The sequence below is a fragment of the Canis lupus genome, chromosome 26, assembly GCF_048164855.1.
Source record: "Canis lupus baileyi chromosome 26, mCanLup2.hap1, whole genome shotgun sequence".
NCBI classification, from domain to species: Eukaryota; Metazoa; Chordata; class Mammalia; order Carnivora; family Canidae; genus Canis; species Canis lupus.
In genome coordinates, this window is record NC_132863.1 from 12,137,336 (window position 1) to 12,156,069 (window position 18,734).

Consider the following 18,734-nt stretch of genomic DNA (forward strand, 5'->3'; position numbering starts at 1 on the left):
TTCTCACACTGGAAAAATAGATTAGGAGCTGTGAGTCCCTCCTATTTTCAACTTCTTTTCTCTCACTTTGCCCCTAAAGGCCACTGAGAAAATTGATCATCAGAGGCATGCAAAGGGTTATGACTTAAGCAATGAAAGGTTGACCCATTTTCTGAGCAGAACAGGAAATGTGGTGTTGTTTCTTAGACCCAATCCTGAGACTGCCAACCCTGTGACACCCTGGCAGGGTAAAGAAGAAAATGGAACAAAGTGGAGATGAAGGAAGTACACTCACTAAGTCAAACACTGACCACTTTGAGTTTTCACAGTTCTTACATCCTTCGGAGTACATGGTGAGGAAGCATTATTATCCTCATATTCCTGAGGACAGCAGAAGGCAATGGAGACACCTGTCAATTGAGCAAGCTGCCCAGGATGGTACAGGTCATAAGCCCTAGGGCTACAATCTGACCCACCTCTGTGTGCGCCAAGGGCTACATGCTTTCCACCATAACTTCTTCTCCCCTTCCTCTCCTTCACTGCCTTCACCAGAGCTACCACTCTAGATTATTAATGAGGCCACTTGAGAAAGAAGAACTTCTAAATCAAGTTTAGGAAATATTGAAAGATGGAAAGTGGATCCACTGTAGCAGAAGAGAAGGAGGAAGAGCAAAAAGAAAGGGGAAGGTCATGGTAGACTGCAAGTGGGAAATGAAGTTTCTATGGGCATCACCTAGGCCACTCTGTACACATTGTCTATGTCAGAGAACAGGAAAATATAATCATATCACTGCTCTAAAGGCAAGAGTATAAACTCTTTGCTAAATTAAAAGGCACATAAGGTACCATTCATCACACATGTGCCCTACTGCAAGATCACATTCAACGCCATAAATACTCTTCTAAGAGTTTTGAGGAATCATAGCCATGCATGCCCACTGTTTTAAGTGGAATAGCAACCTGAACTTACTATTGTGAATCAATCTTTGTTGAGCGATTGTATTATGAATGTCATGAATGTCTCACAAAGAAAGAAATTTTTCCTGACAAAATCTATTGGACAAAACCAACTTAAGACATGTCCAAAAGTGGCTGGTCTTCGCTGACTACTCACAGACCCAGGGACCTTACAAAGACCTGAAATAATGAACTTTTGTAATCCTGCTTGATTTGACAAAGCTATGAAAGAGAGACATTAAACTGGGGGAACTGGGGTATTGTACTCACTCATTTTAAACCAAAGACTCACATATTCGACTTCTTGCTCAGTAGATATGAAAGTGGGTGTCCATGATGCAGTTCTTCTATAATACTCAAAAACAATATGTTTCTAACTACCTTCGATTTGCAGAGTTGCAATAGATACAGAGGATTACTTTGCCCTTTACTTTGACCTTGGCCTACACAAGATGATGTTGAAACAGGAGAAAATTAAGAGAAAAAAATGGCTCAGATTCCTGCATCTGGAATAAAAAAGAGATGGCTTTTCCAACACCACGAAAAAATGTTATCAAACTTTCTCAAAGGATTTTAACTTCCCTTTAGAGTAGAAGTTATATTTGGCATCTAAATCCAAACCTACTTGTCCCTTCCAGGCATAGGAGGACTGCAGAAATTTAGGATGCAATAAATGTACAGCAGTTGTTTGTTTTCCAAAGTCTTTTTCATCCAGTATATGTATGTTTGAAATCACCAAAGCAGTGCTTTCTGATCCAAGCTATAATTGCAATGTACAGATAGAGTATAAGGTAAAATGTAAATTCTCATTTCCCCTGAAGGCATAAATGTACCAATAAGTTGTCATTCCTCACGAGCTAATTTTCCTGATAATTGGTATTGGAGTAGAGTGTTTCTAAACAATACTCTTGTTAATTTATATTTATATAAAACATCTATCCCATAATGCATGTAATTGAACTAGTTGACATCCAATTTTCTAAGCATAATTTTCTCTTATATGTTGCTAAATGCTCAATTCTTTTTTCTAATATTAATTAAATTAATTAATATTTAATATGTTTTCAGAATGGCATACAATCTGCAACTATGTTACTTATGAAGAATGGCTTCTGGTTGTCAAGAATCATGATGCAGACAATCCTTCAGGGCTCAACTATTTTTCCATAAGAAATCTTTAATTAATCATCAGTTTAGCTGTCAACGACTCTTTCATCTCATTCTCAGTTTTGCTCCCTTTGTTCTTTCTTATAGCCATTGTTCATGACAAGCTACTCTGAGATATGAAGGTATTATTTCAGTAGAGGAGAGATGGTGTGGCTGCTTTTGCAAATCATAAATGGTGGCACTTTTACAATGACTTGGTAGCCATCAGACACTGGCTGTTTGCCATGGGACACTATAGATCCTCATATCCTGAATGTAGAAAACCTGACAGGTGCCAATTTTCCATGCAGCTTTCTGCAGAGGAAGTGAGTAGAGATCCTTTTACCAGCTAAAAATGTGTTCTAGCTTGTCTCATTCTCACTGTACACAATATCTTTTTTTCTTAGTAGATCCAACCCAACAATCAAACCCAACAAGATCGGGTAGATAAATTGCTCTGTCTGGATCATAAATATGACTCCAAAAAGCTAAAGATCCACACCACTGAGAGAATAAAGTCTCCAAAAACTGCCTGGCTTGGGTCGTCTGGGTGGCTCAGCAGTTGAGCATCTGCCTTTGGCTCAGGGAGGGATCCCCAAGTCCCAGGATGGAGTCCCATATCGGGCGCCCTGCATGGAGTCTGCTTCTCCCTCTGCCTATGTCTCTGCCTCTCTCTCTCTGTGTCTCCCATGAACAAATAAATACAATCTTAAAAAGAAACCTGCCTGACTCTATGGGAACAATTAAGGAAGGATGCTGAGTGGTAAAATACTCATTTGACTTCGACAAGAAATGAACACAAATAGTAACAATTCACACTTCATCTGTTCTTGACAAGCCTTCATAATGGATCAAAAATGTACATATTTTCCCCCAAAATTAGAGGATACAAGATTGGAACTGTAAGTAAATATGTTAATTGGCTTTAAGGTGGCTGCCATCTTCAAGTAGCACATGCCACCCTAAGGAAAACCCAAGAAACAATTTAGTCCAAGCCAAATAAGAGGCCCTCTTAGGAAAAGGTTATGACAGACCCACTCTCCTATAGCAATCTTCAAAAGGCTTATCTTAATGACCCTGGTTAATTTTCACTTTTGTGTCCATAATTTAATTCCAATAAGAAATATCCAAGTGATATTCATCTCCTTTAAATTTATTTCCACCTGAATCAAGTATGGCTTTGATCAAAGCTAGTAGTGTAAGGAATTGTAGTAATATTAATCCTGATAGTAAAAATAACAGCCATAATATAAAGTTACCATTTGTTGAGTGTCTTGTATTATATGCCGAACATCACCATAAACAGCTTGTGATATTCCTTAATGCAACTAACACTTCAATCCTGAGAAGAACCGGTTTCTTATTTATTATTCCCACTACAGAGATCACAAAACTGAGGTTTGTCACACAGCCATTAGATGGAAGAATCTTTGCTCATGTCTTTTAAACCACAGATTCTCTGTTAAGGCTCACAGGCTCATGTGTACTCCAGACTTCATTTCACAAAGAAAATTCAGGAACTCCTTCAGCAGGTATTTGCTCTTCATTTTTATGCATAATTAAGAAATTATATGCTGCTGATAACTCTGGTAATGTAATGCCTAACCTCTCACATTCTTTCTTGATTGCCATGCAAAGGATTTGAAAAGAGATATTTTAGAATAATTACCCATCAGTAATCATCTCCACACAACACAAATCACATTTGATTCCCTATTAAGACAGACCAAGAGAATGAGAGGTTTTCACTCTGGAATGTTTTCCGCTGCAATCAGGTTAATTCTATGTTTCCATTCCACTGGTCTTCTGAATTTAAACATGGGAACATGGAACAAATTCTATAGAGAGGATAATAATATCCCCAATCATGGGTCTTGATCCACTGGGGAAAAGTGCTTAACTATTAGCTTTCTAAATGGAGTGCCATTCCATGTAGGTGTGTCACCTCCTAGGAAATATTCATTTGGCAAATGGGGGTGGACATTTTATTACTGTAGAACAGTCATTACCTCGGTTCACTCCAAACCTCAGACCTTCACAATCACAGGCTGTCACATAAAATAATTCATACAAAAGAACAAAGAGACAAACGTCAATCCACCATAGTTAATCGATGTCATTTTGTTATACCAATCAACAGTCCTCCAATCCATGGTGATATATCATGTTCAATTTATAAATATAGTAACCTTTCAAGATGATCAATATATCCATAATTCTTGTGGGACACTTGCCAAAATTTAGCTTCCCATCTTTCTCTTTTTTAAGTATTACTAGAGCCTTATTACAGCATCATAATCTTAACCTGGGAAATCGATGAGTTTGTGCTATAATCAGCAGGCCTACCAACAACACCCTTGCCAAACATCACCTCCTCTTTCCCCCCCAATTTGACTTCCATTTCTCTTTTTTCCACCATGACAATATAATAGACATACTCTGAGAGGAGACCATATCTCTGTGTCTCGTATGAACAAAACATCTGCTCCCCAAATCTACTTATCAAGAGCTGCTTTGTCTCATCCTTCAATCTCACTATGGATGCTCTTTCTCTATCTCTGCAGTGTGCCTCACTTCCTTGAGCTCACAAGAAAGCATCATGTGCCTTGACATGGAAATTCAAGTCAGATTATTAATCTACCTATGGGCATTATGATTTAAGTCTTTTTTTTTTTTTTTTTTTTTAGCTTGGTGAAACACAAATGGTTTGATGGTTACACAAGTGTTTGGTTTATAATTTACCTTAAATTGTGAAAGTGTTTTTCTGTTTGTTGCAAGCACTTTATACATATATGTTATATATCATAAAGTCTATAAAGCATACAGAAAAGTGCAGACATTTTAAGAATAGTTAGCAACTGAACATGTATGTAGTTACTACACAAATCAAGAAATAAAATGCAACCAGCACCTCAAAAGACTCTTCTGTGTGACCCTTGCCACTGGGAGCTCTCTCCTTCCCCTTGAAGGTAGAAAATACTCTGACTTTTGTGATAACCCACTTGTTCAAAGCTTTATCTTTTACCATAAAACTAAAGTCTGTGTCCCATGTTAAGTAATTTTAAACACTCAAATCAGGTAAAGAAGCTTTATAGAATCAAGCTCGCTTTACAGATACCTGTGGCATACAGACTATGTGCTATGTGCCAGATATGAAACTAGAAGATAGGAGTAATACAGTTTAATAATACATAGTCTCTGACCCCAAGAAGCTCACGAGTGTTGGGAAATTCTACAGGAGCTCATGAAAGCACAAAAGCAGTAAGTTTGTCAACCATAACCATAATAGCACAAGGGGAATTGGAACTGGGGGGAAATAAAATATAGCAAGATTTCTCATTGCTCTGTTTCTCTAAACCGACACATGGCTGGACACTGTTGAACTGAGAGAAAAGTATGATCAAGTTTTTCCCTAGAGCTTCAAGTGTGTGGAGCAGGATGAGAACTCCCTCCTAGATGAATCTGAGGAATAAGCATGTTCTCTGGCACTATGAACAAGGTATTTCCTGCTAATTTCTGAGACAAGGTTCATGATGTGTCAGGGAAGGAAATCCTGAAAGCAAACCTTTTTCTTAATCTTCTAAAGGGCTTAGTAGGTGTTCCATTCTTTACATTCCTTATTTGGAAAGTAAAGATGATAGGCTACTAACAAAATTTACTGGGATGGTATTTGTGGGGGATTTGGCACATGCTTGGCACCCAGGAGAGCTGAACAAGTGCCAGCTAGCCTTCTAGAATTGGGAGTTCCATTATCTCAGCCATATATATCAAATAAAGAACTGAGATTAAAATGACACTAAAGAGAATCTTATACAGAGGCTTTAACTGGGTCTGGTCATATAAACCATCCAGATAGCCTCAACAGTGTATTGTTCTTTCAAGGTTGTGTCCTTAAAAGGCAGCTCCCACTGTGGACAGAGTATACATTCAAAGGACAGGGGAGGGAATAAGGAGCCTTCAACTGCTCAGGTCCAGTTTGGGAATCAACCAGCAGTCATGTCCTCTCCATGACCTCCTCCAACAGGAGCTCAGAAATTTTCCCAAACTCCTGCAGTCCCCATTACTGCCCCACATATTCAGCACTAGTCAAGTCCATTTTTTTCTGCCATAGTGCTATATTGATATTTATCTCCTTTGCTGATGTTATTTTTCTACATTTAAATTGTTTTAACTTTTCTTGCATTGATAGTACAGCTATAGCATAATACCTAAAAATTAAGATTTGTGGCTGGACGAAGCTGGGTTCATTGCTTACAAACTGAATGATATGTACAAATTCCTTACCTTCTGTAAACCTCATCTATAAAAGGTGCAGAGTAATATAGCTTAACAGCTTTATTAGGAGGATTAAATGTAAGAACTTTAGTAGTGAACTCGTAATAAATAATGGCTACTGCTATTTTCTCCTGTTAGATTCTAAAATTCTTGTCTATGTAGACATATGGCATTCTTTTTCATATCACCCTCAGAGCTGAAAAAGAGTTTGCTTATAGAATCCACTCAATGGATGTTTGCTGGATTATTGTTCTGGGCCCAATGCCAAGATGTGTACCAATCCTATCGTCAGCCTCAGTCGTCTGCTAACCCCCTAACTCAGAGAGTTGGTAACAAGTATGCTATAACAATACAGAGGTTAGGACAGTGGGAGAGGGGGCTTAGAGACAGTGCTTATATGTGTTCCTGGGATTACAAAGCAACACAATGCTGCTTATTAAATAAACATGTTTGGTTGACAAAATGGCTGTCCCTGACTTTGACAAAAATGATCGATGAAACTCATTTTCTATAGGAAGATGCTTCAATGAAAGGCAAAGCCTAATCCTAATATTGTTTAGCTGAGTGAATTCTTTATGTCTGTAAAGGTTCTGTCAATTAAAGGTGTTTGAGGCAAGTCATCTGCATATTTCTCCAGTAATGTGATCTGTCAACCCATACAGCATGATTCCTGAGCCTAAATATTGTAATAAGAGAAGCCATAGCACAGGGGCTGGCTGGCTGGATTTTACTAATGATAATGCTTTGAAAGAGCAAAGGAACACATTACCTTCTTGGGGATTTTGTGCTTTTGCTAGAAATCTCGGAATTTTAACAAAGAGGATTTTTAGGGTAGTGTCACTTTGGGGCAGGGCTTTGGCAATTGTCAAATCACTAAAGTGGCAAACAACCATAAATTTGCCCCACTTTAGAGTTTGTGATCCCACAACCATGGAGGTACTGGTTAATGATTTTGATGGTAATCCATTGTGAATCTCATCTCATTATTCTTTGGTTGGAATTTGCTGCCTTTTGTTGGAATGGAAATTGGTCTTCTTACTGCATGGACATACAAGATGCACTTATCAAGAAGACATATCTTTGGAAAATAATTCTAAATTTACTGGTCCCAGATGGTTTCTTCTTTCTAAGTGGGTCCCTTGGGAAGTTATGTAACTATTCTAATTCTATTTCCATTGTCCATAAAACATTTAAAACTCCTAAGGATATGCAATTGTTATAACTGGAAGGACATGGTCCTTGACTTTGACGTCAGAAGGATTTGAGAATGGATTTGTTTCTGCCACATCCTAGCAATGTGGTCTTGCAAAAAATCATTGAGTTTCACTGGTAAATATAAACAGTGAACCTCTGACAGAATTTCCGAGAATGATGTTTGGAAAATATTATGACTGGAACATATTAGGTATTCAATAAATGCTAGTTTTCCCCTAGTCTGAGATTGACTTTGGATTAAATTTACCAGCCTCATTGGAAAAATCAATTTCATTGTATTCCAATCACACTTATTTTTGATACAAAGTATAATTACTTCAACTTGACTGAAGATTCTCTGGTGAGGCTTGATTGTCTGGTGACTGATTTCACAAAAAGATCATACTCCAATGGATGAGCTGTCATAAAAAATAAGGATACTTGATGTCTTATTTTATACCTAGTTCCTAGTCCAGCTCTGTATAGTAGGACCTCAAGAAATGTTTGTTGAAAGACCAGGCCATAGCTGAAAATTCTGCTCTGAAAGTTGAAATTTTCAAAGATATTAATGGTTAGCAGCTCACTAAAATATGTGTAGAGTTTTCAAAGAGAGAAATATTCATTTGTATGGTAAAGTTCTGGTATAATTTTTTTTCTGGGCATAAATATTATTTAGGTCACTCTAGATTTTAGTCATGCTTTTGTCTATAAAACCTTTCCTGTAATTCAAGACAGTCTTAATTCCTCACACTGAAGGAAGCCTCCACAACAAAATGAATAAAATGTGAAGCTCTAGAAATGCCATCAGGGAAATTAAAGGTCCCTAATGGCAAAAGGCAAAGGCTATTATTATCATTCAACTTTTGCTGTAAAAATAGAAATACACATAGGACACTTCACATATATTATTATTATTTTTGCCTCTCTAGTAAAATATAAGTATAATATATAAATATATATAACATAAAATATAAGTAACAGCCCCAGTGAGTGTGGAGACTGACACAGGGCTCAATCTCACAACACTGAGATTATAACCTGAGGCAAAATCAAGAGTCAGACACTTAACCAATTGAGCCACCCAGGCACCCCTATAGCATATTTTAAGCTACAGGGAAGACTATAGATATTCATCACGCTTGCAAAGTAACTTAAAAGTAGTCACACTGGAGTCTGCCCTTCTGAATATATTTTACTCTATTAGCCAGCAATAACTAATGGAAAGCTTGTGGTTCATGTAATCCATTCTTCCTTTGAGAAATTCCCCATAGGGGAATTTCAGGCCTGATAATAATGTGTTCTGGGTCCCTGGACCTATTTATGAGTTACCATTGGCTTGGAAGGACCTCTTGAAAGCCTTTCAGTATAAGAGTTAAGTACTTCAGTACAAAGATCTGTGTATTTTTTCCAGTCTGGTGCTGGAACCCCTAGATTGCCCTGGAAAAGGTCTGTCTTCTCTGTTGGCCCATGCAGAAGTAAGACTGAAATCTGGAAATAGCCCAGATCTCAAGGCATCAGTTCCTCGGGCCTTCCCTGTCAAGGCCATTTTCGTGGTCTGCAGAGAAAAGGTTAAGAGCCCGTGGAGAATTTGGGCAATGTGTCTGTGGTTGTTTTGTTCATAGGAGCTCCTCAGGGGAAGGTATTATGTCTCACTGAGCCTGACTTCTGCACAGACTGAATACTGAGTATGGTAGAGACAGCTTGTGTGGACACTTAATACTATATCCTTTCCTTATGGACACACAGCTAGACATTATTTCCCAGGAAGTGGAGATCATGCACATTAGTTATCTATTGCTATGTAACAAATTACCTCAAACTTTAGCAGCTTAAATCATCATATAGTGGTAATCTCACAGTTTCTGAAGGTCAAGAATTCAAGAACAGTTTAGCTGGGTAGTTTCGGTTCAGCCTCTCTCAAGAGGTTATAGTCAAGCCTTCAGCTGAGGCTACAATTATCTCAAGGCTCAACTGATATTAGACCATCTGCTTTAAGTTCACTCACGTGGTAGCTGTTGATTCCTTGCTGGGTATTGGCTAGAAGTTTTCCAACATGTAGGTCTCCCCATTAGTCTGCTCACAACATGGCTATTTGCTTTCCACAGAGCGAGTGATCCAAAAGAGAGCAAGCTCAAGATGGAAGCAGAAATTCTTTACAATATAATTTTGGATCTCATACCACCATTTCCACTATAGCAATGTGAGAGAGGACTACAAAAGGTGTGAGTATTAGGGGGCAAGGATCACTGGAGTCTATCTTGGCACTGCAACTGGGTTCTGGCCAACAGAATATGTGTGGAAGTGATATATATATGCTATTCCCAAATCAACATGTGGAAAATATCCTCCACAATCCTCCATGTCTATTTCCTAATTAACCAGGTGAATATTAACGTCTTTAACCAATCAGAGGAAAATGGAACCAAAAGATTATAAGAGCTTACATCCATGATTGACCGCACAGAGTAGGGCAGACCCTCTATGACATAAGGCAGAAAGAAACCATTAGTCTGTAATATTGCTGAAATCCTTTCTTTCTTTCATTTCTGCCTGCCTTCCTTCCTTCATTCCTACCTTTCTTCCCTCTTTCCCTCCTTCCTATTTCTTTTAACAGCAGCTGGCTTCCCTTAATTATATATGTGTACATTACAGCAGTTAGCTTCCCCATATGTGTATGTATGCATTTCAATCAGAATTTATATATTTTGATTTCTCATAGTTTTATTATGTGCTGGCTAATATATTTGATTTGTGCAATTTTTTTTTTGTCTATGCTGTTAGTATTGACTGTTCCCTTTAACGTGTAGAGTTTTGAAGATCAAGAATCCTGTATTCTATTTTGTCTCTATCTCTCTCCAGCAACCAGGTCATTATCCTGCACTTAGAACAACTACTATCCACAGATTGACTGCATGCAAGTTTATTTCAACATAAGAGAAAACATGTCCCATGAAGTCTTAGCCCAAAAGTCTCATTTCCAGTATTGATCTAAAGAAGAAAATATTGCAAGTCTTAAAAGCTTAACTTTATAGAGAAGAGTCAAAATTTCAAGATATATGTTTAGCAAAGCCATCTTCTGGAAAATAAATGCATAATTTTATACAATATATAAAATCATGTAAAAGCATATTTAAACCCAATTATCTCTGTAGGAAAGAAATATACAATGACACTTTTATTTATTCAGGCCAACCAAAACTTTTATTGAGCACCAACTATATTCAGTAAGCATCTATAACTTTACCTCTTATATAGAATATATTGCTTAGTAGAAGTGTTATATTTAAATATATTTTAATATCATATATAATTATAATATTTAATATAGATTTAATATTATATAATTATTATTTAACATTTATACTATATATTTCCAAATATAATATTGGAATCTACACATGTAGGTGTCCAGAGTTTTATTTTTATCAAAATGGTTTACATTGTAACCTTTCACTGCATTAGATTAGCATAAATGACACTATCCCCATCCTCCAACTCCCAGAATGAAAGAGGAAGGCTTTTTTCATTTCCTGAACCAAAGAGTTTCAGATTTTTAGACTAAAGACATAAACGAAGTGTAGGAAAAATATTCACATCACTTAAAATGAGAGATCCCCTTGGAAAGAATATCTTGATTTCAATGTTTCAAAAGTAATTAAGAGCACAAGCCTGCTGGCTGTCTGTGACTCTTACTTTTTATCACTGTCTGAAAGACAGATGAGGCAGGGCACCAGCATATGAAATTCCTGACAGATTAACTTCTGGGGAGACAGACCAAAGTAGAAACCGCTATTCCATTTACATGGAAGTAAGAACAAATATCAAATATAGCTTGTTTTTAACTAACATCAACACATCCGGTAAATAGAAAAACTATAGTAGCCTTGTAATTGGGTTCAGACAGACCAAGAATTCAGGTATTTTGATAGAATTACTTGTATTTTCTATTTGAACACCAAATTCAATTAAAATGAAATGTGTATTGACTCAACTTTCTATCAGGTCCTATAATTGGAAGCTCTGAATGTAATACCCTTTTAGGTATCAAATCACAAATAACAATCCTCTCTGTGACACAAATTATTTGCCCTTGTCAATTAACCAATGGCAGAATTTTTCTCAACTCTGATTACCCTGAACATTGATAATGAGTTCTCCTTCCAATTTTTATTGATTTCTTCCTCGCACTATAGAAAACTATTGATTTCTGTTTTCTTGTTCAGTTACTAGTTGAGTTTATCTTTCACTTGATTTCACTTAAAGTGAAACTTTTTTTATTGGAACACATAAAAACCCTGTAGAAAAAAAGAGTCAGGGCCACTTAAACTTATAAATGTTTTGGTGAAAATTCAATGATACCCTTTCTGAATTATCTATAGTGAATACTATAAAGAAATGGTGAAGTTCTCACTCGCTGCCCCCGACCCCCAGCCCTCCTCATTACACACATAGGGATATCATCTGTGTTGTAATCATTACAGAATTTAGGTTTGGGGAATAAAACTTACAAAGGATGATAAAATCAAGTTTGCTGCTACAAAAAAACAAACCTAAATATACAAAGCAACCTCCACACATGCTTGCATACACACACATATGCAATATATTCCTCAGAGAGATGTATAATAGTGGGATTATTTTTTATTTCAGGAGAGTTTTTGCATGAGAAAAAAGTGACTCAGGGTGACAGAAGGCCCATGCTCCCCAAGGACTGAGGAAGATGGCTTTGACTGTCCTAGGGATGGAGGTGTCCTGCCTGTGCACAGTCCCTTGCAGTATTCAGGCACTGCCCAATGTGGCTCATGATAAATATTTACAATAATGTCCTCAATGAATTATGCCTTCCCATGTCCAAAACGCTTTGTGATGTGACTCTGCCACTACTCCTCTCAATATGAAGTCATGAATCTGGTCTGGTCTTGGGACTTGTTTAGACCAACAGAATGAGGTGCCAAATTCAAGCATTTGGAAACTATGCTTATGTTTTCACCCTTTGAAAACACTCTGAGACCATCATGGTGAGAAGGCCAGAATGAAAGATCACATGAAAAGAGATGCCAAATTGCTCCATGTCCTAGATAAGCCAGCACCTAGCCAACTCACCTGATAAATGTCATTGCCCATGTGAGCCCAGGTAAGACAGAAGAATCACTAGGGAACCCACAGAAATAGAAGAAGCAATATATTATTATGTATATTTCTTTAACTTTTTAATTTGAATTAATTGTACATTTATACAAAAATTGCTAAAATAGTGAGTTTTCATGTACCCCTTACTGAGCTTCTCTTAATATTATTACCCCATACAACCATAGTGCAAAGATCAGAACCAGGAAATTAATATTAATAAGTAAGGACCTTATCCAAACTCCACCCTTTTTTTCCCACTAGTGTTTTTTTTTTTTTTTCTGTTCCAGGTTCTAGTGGAGGATTCCACATTTCATCTAGTTTTTGACTTGAGAGTCTCCTTTTATCTACAATAGGTCTTCAGTCTTTGCTAGTCTTTCATGACTTTGACACTTTTGAAGAATATTGGTCAGTTATTTTGCAAAACATTCCTCAGTTTGAGTTTGTCTGAGGTTTCATATTTTAGGAATGAAGTGATATCCTTCTCAGTCCATCCTATCAGAGGGTACATCCTAGTAATTTGGCTTATTACAAGTGCTGTTCACCTTGACCAGTAGATTAAAGTGGTTTCTTTCTAATTTCTCCATTTTAAAGTTACCATTTTATTAACTTCAGAGTTAATAAATATCTTGGGAGAGATATTTTAAAAAATGAAAAGAATCGTTTTGAGCTACTTAGTCCTGTAGTGGTTTATAAGAAATAGGTAGATAAACAGATGCATATAGAGATAGATAGATGATATATAGATACATAGGTGATAGGGATGCCTGGGTTGCTCAGTGGCTGAGCATCTGCCTTTGGCTCAGGGCGTGATCCCAGGGTCCCAAGATCGAGTTCCACATCAGGCTCCCTGCATGGAGCCTGCTTCTCCCTCTGCCTATGTCTCTGCCTCTCTGTTTCTCTCATGAATAAATAGATAAAATCTTTTTTAAAAATTAAAAATAATTAAAAAGATACATAGGTGATAAAGATAGGTAGATGACAGATAGATAGATAGATAGATAGATAGATAGATTAGATAGATAGATAGATAGATAACTGATACAAAGTATAAGTCAGGTTGGGATTTCTGTTGGGGAGGTGAGACAGTCTGATACAGGGAATGGAAAAAAGAGAAAGCCTATGTGTTTGAGTATCTATAGCAGTCTTGTGATGGATTTGTAGGTGAAGAGATTAGGACTATTCTGGTACAACAATATAATATTTGAGAACTAGAAAAAAGAAACAGGAAGTTTCTCTTTTTTTTTTTAATACAGGCTTAAAGATGTAACGTTTGACTTAACACCTGAGTGAGGAATAGAAATATTTTTAAATTACTTTTGGTAATTTGGGAACAATGCTATACTTTTGGTGACTGAAGTACTTTTGGGCATGTGGGGTCCCAAGATCTATTAGGGTTTTATGGAAGTTTTTGGTTTTTATTTCCTTAGTGGGTAGTTATAGGAGGCTGAGGCTATAGGCAGACCCAGACATTCTTTAAACAATGTCATTGTAATTGCTATTATTTCCATCACATAGATGAATAAGAGTCTACTTATTGGACAAAGCTCTGCCATCCATGGACAAAAAACAAGGTAGGAGTAAAAGTCAGAACATCATTTCTCAGACAGAAGATGGATGATCTGCTTATTACTTCGTAATAAGACCTATACAAGAAGGATCTGGCATGACATGGAATATGAACAATTATAACTGCAGCTAATGATAGAAGAAATGCATAGGTACCTAGGAAGTTGTAGGGTAGAATCACAGGTCTTTTTATAGAAAACTAATATTTACTGAGTTCCTTGGTACTGATGATACAGCAGAATGCTAAACAGGTAAGTTCCTTGTATTCACGGAGTTTAGATACCTGTATAAGAGTGCTTCAATAAACAGATGCATTATTTAACATACATTTTAGATAACTCTATGCAGTTGCAAAGATAAATAAAGCTGGACAGAAGCAAAGAGAGTAACAGGACAGGGGCAGTTGCTATTTTAGAAAGAGAGGTCAGGGACAACTTGCTGAGGATGTGGTATCTGACTCCAGAGGTGAGAGAAGGCCATCACAGGAGCCAGGCTGAGAGTCACTCAACAGGTAGATGAAGCCCAGCAGAAGGAGCCCAAAAGCATGCAACATGGCAACACATAGAGGTATGAGGCAAGCAATGTGTATTGAGGGAAATTCTTAGTAGATAAAAGAACCAGCTATAGTCCTAAGACAAGGTGCTCAGCCTAGGATCTGTGCACCACCTGAGCCTGCAAGTAGATTCTGGGAAGTTCAGGAATTTGGGTTAGAAAAGGCTTAAGTTGAATTGGATGTAATTTACTGTGTATGAAAACAGATCAGCAGTTTCTAAACATTTCCTCAGAAGCATTTTTAACTTGTTTTTCAAATGAAATTTTCTGCATAACTCTTTTTATATTTTAAAAAAATTGCTGCATTTCTTTGACTGAAGTAAGTGTCATGGTCTCTGAAACTCTTACTCCTGGTCAGCCCTTGAAAGCCCAGTTCTTCACAGGGCACAGTTTGATCAGTGCTTCTCTCATTCCTCTGAGATGAATACTGCCCAGCCTCACAAGCCCAAAAGTAGGAATACCATGAGATTTTGACTACAGCAGATGGGGCAATGTGCATTAAGGAGGTGGGCAGACTGTGTACTTGGCGTACTCCCCTATGTGTGTGCACAGCGATTCTTCCTGTCACCTCCCGGAATCTCCTCTGATCACGCTTACTTTGACCAGCTACTTGACAATGACTCAAGCAGCTAGATATCAGCCAATCCAGAATACCTCAAAATATCTTGTGCTAAGCCCTTTTAAAAAGTATTTGTACCTTAGAAACGCAGACACAAACTTTATGTATGTATTATTTTGGGGGTGAGGGGTGGTGGATTTTCCTCTACCCATTACAATTCTTTTAGCTGGTATTAAGAGTTAAATTGACATAAGACAGATGAACAGGATAAAATCAAATTTAATTATGTATGTACAAAGAATGTGTAAGAATGTGAGGCCCACAGACAGGCAGGCAATTGAGGCTTAGAAACCATTAGAGCTAAAGAGAAAGGGGTGGGGATCTGGGACTTAGAAGAAAAATAATTCATAAGAAAAGAAAAAGAAGCAAATATCTGGTAAACAAATATTTTCTGGCCATACAGAAACAATGGGACATAGAAGGGAATTTTAACAAACAGACTTTGGTAAGTTTCTCCTTGTCTACCACACCTAGCTCATATTATGCTATAGTTGTCTATGGCGATAGCTCCCTTCCTGGAACAGGTCCTCCATCTAAATTCTTTAAGGCAGTTAGGGAGGTGAAAGGCTGTTCCAGAGCCTTCTGTTTCTTAACAATAATCAGCCTTAACTAATCCACATGACAGAGAGACATATTTTAAGGTGGCAAATTTTGCTCCTCTGCAGTACTACGATAAAAAAAAAAAAGAAATGCAGACAGTATTGATCAATGGCATAACACAATTTACCCAGCTTAAGAAAATGATTTATTCAGCATTCCATAAGAATATATAATTATCCATTGACATGAAAATAATTTCCCAAGCTCTCTGTACCATGTGTATTTGGGGAAAAAATGACAGGGGAAAAAGTAAGTGGAGACATGGGGCAGCTTTTACCAGTCCTTGACTATGGTTTGCTTATTTAATTTACAATGATCTCAAATGATTTTTTAGAATGGCTGTCACTAGAATTTAGATCTTTGACAATAAATCCCATCACTAAGTATTTCCTTAGATTTTGTTAAAAGCATTTTATTGTCAAATTGAAGTCTTTAAGGAGCAATCATCTATTTAGAAATATATTACAACAGTCATAAGTTCCCTTCTTCTTTAGGTTTCTCAAGTGAAGAATTATTGCAATTGTGTTTCTGGAAGGTGCATACAAAAATCACAAATCACGGCGCATTCACAAGCCTGTCATGAGCTTTCCAGTAGTTAATGTAAAAAGGAGATGAAATTTCACCAAAATAAAGGGGAAGTTTCTGATAGATCTATCTAAGGTGAAAATAAAGAAAAATAATTTTAACATTTCCCATTACTGGAGAGGGTATAGGCATAATTTTTTGAAATGCAAGAGCTATATTAGACTCTACAATATAACAATCTAAACCGTATTAAAGGCTTCCCAAAGTAGTGCATTCACTTTCCTTTTCAGCTCCTTTTATCAACTATTAGTTCCCTAAGAGATGATTATAAAAACCTGTTGATTGCGCAAAGGTTAGATTACTGGACTTATTGCAGGAAAGTAGAATATGTACCCTCACAAGTCTTAACAGTATATAAATAGGGAGAAATAAAGGGAAGGTATGTATAGGATCTTAGGGCTGGGTGGTCATTTTTAAGGTGGATTTTGGAAGGTAGGTGGCTGATTGAGATTGGGCAGAATTTATGGCATAAGTGAATTCCTGAACAAAGCTTGTGAAGCTCTTGAAAGAGTTGATAAGCATGTTATTAGTGATGACATTTAGGGAACTTCAGTTGCTTCTGGTCTTATTCTCCTGGAAGAAGTATTTTTCTGGAGCAAGTAGCTAAGCTATTTTGCTTGTTTTCAATACTGTTTAACATATATAGAGAAAAATATCCCAGTCTCAATATTGTTTAACACAGAGACAGGAAATTATGGTGATTTCAGCTCTTATTTCCAACCCTGTAATTCTGTATTTCTTTTCTTTGGTATGGCAACATTTCCAGGAAAGTAGTAATAATGATCAATCTCATTTTTGACTTTCAAAATCCTCTGTTTGTTACTGATCAACAATTTACATATACAATCAGTTTTCTTCTTCACATTGTATTGGATTTTATCATTATATAGTTACTAATGACTTTTGTTCATTTAATAAACACATTTGAGAGCACATTTTATGTCAGTTTAATCATTAAAAAAATAACCAAAAGTAAACTTGTGCCCAAGATGAATAAAGGAAAATATACCTACTGTAAGATTCTGAAGCCTCTAGTACTCACTTAACAAATGACTTTCATAGAGAGTTGAGTGATGTTTTTTGTGTGTGTGTATAGGGGGATGGTGTGCATATGACAATACACAAGTGTTTAATATGAGGCTGACTAGATAACTAAGAATCATGGAGGTTATATCTAGTTGTTTGGGGTCATGTCGACTCTCTTTATACTCTGCTTAAAATCCCAATTTTGACTTCTAGTTTCATCTCTAATATGTAAAGAGCTTAGACATCATCAGTCCTGTATAATAAGAAAAAGATGAATAAACTAAAGCAAAAACTTTTCTTGAAGCTATTGATAATTTGAGTCATTCATAGTGCACAGTGCCACACCAAAATCTGGAGAGACAGATGCATCTAGAGAACCTCAGCCAATATCTACTTACCTGGAGCAGAAGCTGCTGGAGCCATGAACAGTGGAAACACTCAAATGGGCATTTGGAAGAACTGCTGGAAGCTGAGTGTGTACTGCTTTGAGAATGCAGAGTTTCCAGGGCTGCAATCTTAGGGTAGACCCTATACTTTAATGCATTTTACTTCTAGAGCCCCACAAGTTCTCAGGGTACAGAATCAAGAAAGATCCCCTCTAGGTTCTGGTGCAGGAGATGGAAGTCGAGCAATCTGTGAAATATGCCCAGACCATTCTCCATAAGAAGGCAGACTCTGCAGGAAAAAAGACTGCCAGAGCCTCATCCCAGCTAAGCAAAGAATGTTCCTCCCACACTCCAGCTCCTAAGAGACTTCCTGTTCCAACTAAAAGGAAGGAGAAAAGCTAAGAAATACTTATGAAGATCATAGTCCAGGGACACAGGAAGATTGAATTCACTGAAAGATTGAGATTTAATCATAAGGTTATGGGACACTTCCATTCCACCACACCTTACCACAACACCAATAGCACTCTAATATAATAACAGTGGGTTTTAGCAGAAAGAGCTGAAAGATGCAGAATTATGAGGAGGAGTACTTATGAAAAGCCAAAGTCACTAGGGGAGATCAAAACAATATAGCAATAGCAAATATTAAACACAACACAACTCCTAGACAGATCAACATAAAACCTCACACTATGGGGTGCCTGGGTGGCTCAGTG

At 37.1% G+C, this 18,734-nt stretch overlaps 1 long non-coding RNA gene across 3 annotated transcripts in view; it reads right to left on the reverse strand.

Moving 5' to 3' along the window:
* LOC140618069 (uncharacterized) overlaps positions 1-18,333 on the reverse strand; it is a 225,138-nt gene extending 206,805 nt beyond the window's left edge. For all 3 annotated transcript variants that reach the window (XR_012018244.1, XR_012018246.1, XR_012018245.1), the window contains exon 1: positions 18,028-18,333. This is a non-coding gene — a long non-coding RNA (uncharacterized lncRNA). The remainder of the gene's footprint in view (positions 1-18,027) is intronic.
* Positions 18,334-18,734: the final 401 nt, after the last annotated feature.